Source organism: Abrus precatorius, unplaced genomic scaffold, assembly GCF_003935025.1.
Source record: "Abrus precatorius isolate BTA unplaced genomic scaffold, Abrus_2018 Scaffold11, whole genome shotgun sequence".
NCBI lineage: Eukaryota > Viridiplantae > Streptophyta > Magnoliopsida > Fabales > Fabaceae > Abrus > Abrus precatorius.
In genome coordinates, this window is record NW_020874303.1 from 29,679,511 (window position 1) to 29,685,510 (window position 6,000).

Below are 6,000 nucleotides of genomic sequence, written 5' to 3' on the forward strand. Positions count from 1 at the left end.
TGCATAAAATTAACGCTAAGGATAAATATTAATAAAATGAATTAAAAAATATCCATTCATACATTTTTTATGACATTATCAAGTTATAAATAAATTACGTATCAAAATTAATAATATTATAGTTGGACCAAAAAGGAATATATATCAAAATAGTTGTTTTTTGGGTCAACATGTTATAGTCTGCCATGAAAGTATCAGATGCACATGCGCGGGAGAACTTTTGGGCATATCTTAATCACTTTCATGGGACATTGCTAATTGGGCTTTGATCCCATTGTTTGGGGGGATCCATCACATTGAGAAATACAATACTGTTTGACCAATAATAATAATAATAAGCACAATATTTCTTTATAAATTGATAATATTTTGTAAGAAACTAGAAAAGGTTATTTTGATTAATATAAACAAATGGATATTGTTGGTATATCATATAATGTCACTTTGTTTAAAATATATAACTTTTTTTTTATATCATAAATGAACAACTTTAAGTACTATAAAGATTTAAAAAAATTTAATCCATATTATGATTAATGCTATTTCGTTAATTCGTGAGTTCTTCGCAATTAATATCATTCTGTTTTTGTTTCTTTGGTTCACATTTTGATATTTCCGGTAAAATTCTTTTTCCTGTACCTAGTTCTTTGTTTTTGGTCGTGTCCCTATACCCACGGCGATGGAAAAGTGGGCTTATAACTCTATCAAACCCAATCAACCAACAGACAAAGGAGGGGGTTGCTTTGACTCTGTCCCCTACAACATTTTTAATGAATTGTTAATTACCTAAAATAACATCAACCTAATTTGCTTCATGTAATTTGATGAGAAAACATACGGTTCCTGTTTACTTTGCTCATATCTACATACAATATATAAAAGGTGATTTATTTTGTCGGATAAAAATTCCATATATTAACTTTACATTAAAAAAGTAATGCCTAAACTGTTATCCACCCACTACATACATTGTCATTTTAAGACTTATACTCTAAGACACAGGTATAAGTTGCTAACAAAATTGGTGAAGTGTGATTTATTATTAGGATATTGCATTAGTTTAGAATTTTTCAAGAAGACTAAGAATCCTAATAGCGTGAGATTAAGGAAATTTTCTTTAAACAGAGTGAAGAAAAAAATATTTTTGTATGGATTTTTTTAAATTGTGACCCAACTAGTCATGGCTGGAATAAGAAATATGAGAGTTTGACATATATATTCAAGGAAACATTTCAAGTGAAAAGTTTATCTCTTAATCATTACCAAAGGATCAACTCAATCCAAACAAAATTGGTTCAACCTAAGAAAGCAAATAATATTATTAGGAAAAGTTTTCCTCCACATTACCACTAATTATATTTTCCCTAATCCAATATCCATTCTTTAATAAATATTTGTAACCAAAAAAAAATATTTATAGGAAGTATCAGTCACACTCCCATAAATTAATTACCTATCAAAGAAACACTGTTTAGCCCATCACATAAGGACCCAAAATTTTGTTATATCCTTGAAACTTACCGTGTTGTCCTTACCCACCAAAAATAGAAAAACAAACATATGAAGCAAAAGATAACAACAAAAGTTGTGTACTGGTTTCTTAATTATTCGTTGTTTTGAGCGTTTTATCTTTTAATGTGTTTTTTAACCCGACAGCTTTTCTTTCTCATATTTACTATATTATGTAAAGTGATAACAAAACTGTGTAGTATTTCATGTGCACGCCAAAATTACGTTAATAATTTACAATGCCATTGAAATTAGAACCTGCAAAATAAATTTGAAGTGTAAGTTTATTGTTCAATGTCAAGCCCTATGCACGTAGGGGGTTAAATCTAATTAAGTTATATATTAAAATAGGCCTAACTTTCGCAGGAAAAACTGATTATGACCCATCAAATTAAACCAAAACAAGTTTGAAAAACAAATAATTGAGCTGCCGATCTTCTGACTTATGCTGTCTTTTGGCACATAATTTATCATCAAATGGACAACACTGGGTTGCTTAGACTTTGTCATCTTTTAGATTTCCCGTTTTTCAACATCAACTATACAGGACTACCTGCCAAAGCCATTTTAACTATTTTAAGGAAACAAAATCTTATAAAATAATGAACGATCTCTCTCAATTTTTTCTAAAACGTTTTTATTTTTCTTTTAATTTAAAAAACGCAAAGTACAATACATATTGTGAAACTTTGAAGGTCGTATAATTATTCTAAAAAACAGAAACATATTGCAGAAAATGAGTCACGTCGTCCATCATTGTTCCCTGCACAAGAGAAAGCTGGGCTATGTGTTGGGAATCATTTTATTATATGTGTCTTTATTAAGAACATTATAGTAAAGAATATCTCAATAATATAACGGGTTCAAAGAACAACAATCCAAACAGGTAGGAGTACATGCACTGCTTTGATGGGGAAATCATGGCAAATTGTTGCTGTAAAGCCTATAATAAAGGGGACCACACAGATACACATGCTCTATGTGCAAGATGCCTGTGGTGTAATTAAGCATCTAGCTTACCTTGAGAAGAAAACAGAAAACGTAGATTAGTGTAGTTAACGAATAGCAAAATGTTCAAGTGTGTGTTGTTTCGTTTTTTTGCATGTAATAATGTGATAGACAAAGATTCTTCTATTGTTTCGACAATTTTGGCTAGAGACAGATGATTCCACAATTTATGTAACCAAGTGTATATATATAGATTGAAATATCTCGTTAATTAGATTATAATAACTGTACAGCTCAGTATTGTTTGTTTGTTTGTTAGATGCTAAATTATTTTCTATTTTGAAACTTTGAGCATTGAAAATGTAAAAGAAATACGCCAGTGTTGAAAATTTGATTCATTCTGACACCAGCTCGGAATTTTTTTATAGCACTTTATTGACTTGTCTTTTTTTATTTTGGCCATGATGTCGATAGTCTATAGTCACTGCAAATTTGCTTGATTCCAGGAGATTTAGAACAATCAATTTTGGAAGTAGAATACGTAAATCCAGAGATTTAATATTTCATTATAACGTTGTTAATGGTCTGTAGGATGTTTATTTAAAGTTTTTAATATAAATTATAAAATACTAAAAATGTTTTTTTGAAAAACTTTTACAATATATGATTAAAATCACTTTGTTTAATGTTTAGATAAACCAATCTATAATCATAAATTATGCTTCCATTTTGGAGATCAAGCCTACGCTATGGTTGCATTATTGGGCAATGAATTGGTATGACAGCACTATAGCCTATTTAGAAGGAAAAGATAGATTCATAAGTTGCCAATATTGTCATTACCAGGGAAAATTAAGCACAAAATATACTCTCCAGTTTTTTCGAACGGAAAAAGAGCGTATTATTAGATCCTCTGTGAGTATGTGTGGATCCTGTCATCAAACAGGACAGAGGAGAAGAACACAAAGGGGCCACATCGAAGCACAAATTTGACTCTTTCAAAATGAACAATTTATTTTACAGATAAATTATCTTGACTTTAATTAATCTTTAAACAGTGGTTAAATTTTTAAATATATCCTGTTCTAAAAAATAAAAAATCAGCAAACCATAGTTAAAGAAGCACATGGAGAGATAAAACTTAGAAGAAGAAGAAGAATCACGCATGACGCTTATTTGGGCCATCAGATATGCAAACCAAATTCATCTATTTTCTTTCATTTCCATGTATGAACTTGAAAATAATTATGGTAAAAGGAAAAGAATGGGTTAATTGGGCTCATTTTGCCTGACAAGGTTGTACTGGATACCTTGGTACTTGCTATGTTGCCAATGAGCTGCGCTGTGAATTCTGATGTGCCTTAAGAATGCAAGATGGGGTCCAATTTCATTTTTCATACGGAAAATTATATATACTAAAGTGAGGACCTTTCCTATAAAGCTTGTAAATTGCAGATGCGTCAATTCCTTTTCGGGGCTTCACTCTGATACACTCTGATTCTTGGGAATTGGCATATTCCCCTGTTATCACTGTCTTCCCCTCTCCGAATCTTTGTATTAAAATTCAATTTAAGCTTTCGGTCTATTTGGAATGAGTTCATACAAATCTATGTTTTACATTTAAATAGATTAAATTAATACGAACTTAATTAAAGAAATTGGCGAATGGTGAAGAGAAAAAATTTCATAATTAATTCACACACCAAGACAAACCATTTTTACCGCCTCCAGAAATTACAAAATATCATTTATTTAAAATTAATTAAGAATCCGGTAAAAAATTATAAAACGCTTAAAAGAACTCAAATCACATGTATATATATACATAAATGCACACATTTACAATAATTTGCATTTGAATTTTATCGTAATTTAAATGTTTGGTGAACAAAATTATTACTTAAAATATACGTTTGATTATCACGATATAGTCCTTTGGGGATACACGTGATGAGTGATCCATGATCCCTATAACCAGGGTAGTCCCTGAAAACAACATTTTTAAACAGAGGAAAGAAAAAAGAAAAGTTACAGAGAACGCGCATGCTTGTATCTGCTGCGGTGCGCGCAAAGAGAAAGTGAAAAGTGAAGATGTGAGCTAAGGTGTGGGAAGGGAAGCTGCTAATCTTATTCCTATTTCCCCACTCGCAATCAAATTATTTATTTGTCTTGTAATTTAGTAATTTTTTTACTAATAATAATTTCTAATTTTAATGAAGTGGCAACGGACAGTTTCGAGTGTAATTTGAAACCATTTTCCTACCGTTGAGGCTTAAAAGAATTATAGAAGGGGGGAAAATAAAATAAAATGAACCGAACAGGATTTGTTCGATGAATATGTGTATATTTAACATAAATATGAAATAATTTTATTATTTAAAAATAATAATTAAAACATTATGACGATTAATGGTAGGAGAAGAGAGGGAGACAGAGGAAAAGGTGGAAAATGATTCTAACGGACAGGTGGCAGCTAGCGAACATGGAAACAGGGTGTGACTGAGTGAGTGGTGCAAATGCAATGGTGACTCAGAGTTGGTTGGGTCCACTTGGCATTTCTCTTTGATTTGTTGGTCCCCATCACACCGAACCACTTGCCTCGCCCTAGCCGTTGCGAATCTCTGAGAGCGAGGATCCCCCGCTATTTATTTGAATCCTACAAACGTATTTAGTTAGAACCTTCATTGAATTATAATGCAATTAAACTAGCATTGTTTTAAAATTTTAATATAGCGATGTCCATATATTAAAATATAAATGGAAATGACAATTTGACATAAACTAAAAAAATAGAATAAACATCTGTTAACATGCATGCGTGGCTAAGTACTTGTCGAATTCAAATTTAAAAGAAAAAGGTAAATCAATCGAGACCGTTTCAGGGCTCAAGAACATCATGCCATTTGTACTCTGCATTATTAAAAGAAACTGCTAAGCTAATGCTACCAATTCGACCTCTTCAGCCCTTCTTCACAACACTTTTGACTAACTATTTAACTGTATTATTTATTTATTTTATGTCAAATTGAGTCCAAGCATACAATAATATAAAGGAAACAATATTAAAAAACACACACACACACAAAACACAAAATATCTGGTTTTGATGAAATAGAAAAAGAAAACAGAGGAAAATTATAAACAATTATTTATTTCTGTTTAGTTAAAAAAATAAAAATAAAATAACTCTTAAAATTATTTTTTTTTTCTAGAACTTTGTTTCCTTCAAATCTAACATAGATTAGCAAAAGGCGCCAGGTTTGCAACACGCTGGGAATGAATGGTGTAAAATTTAAAATAAAATCATTCTAATTAACTAATGATGATTTCCTGTCTGCCAACACAGCAAGTGATTATTAATAATTAAATAACCATAATAAAGAATCGCAATATATATATATATATATATATATATATATATATATATATTCATATTACATAATTCTATAAGTCTAGCATTTAAAAATAACTAATCCGAAATGAGTTCTTAAACAGGGAAATTAAAAAGAAATAAAAAATAAAAAAGGGAGAACGAGGAAAACA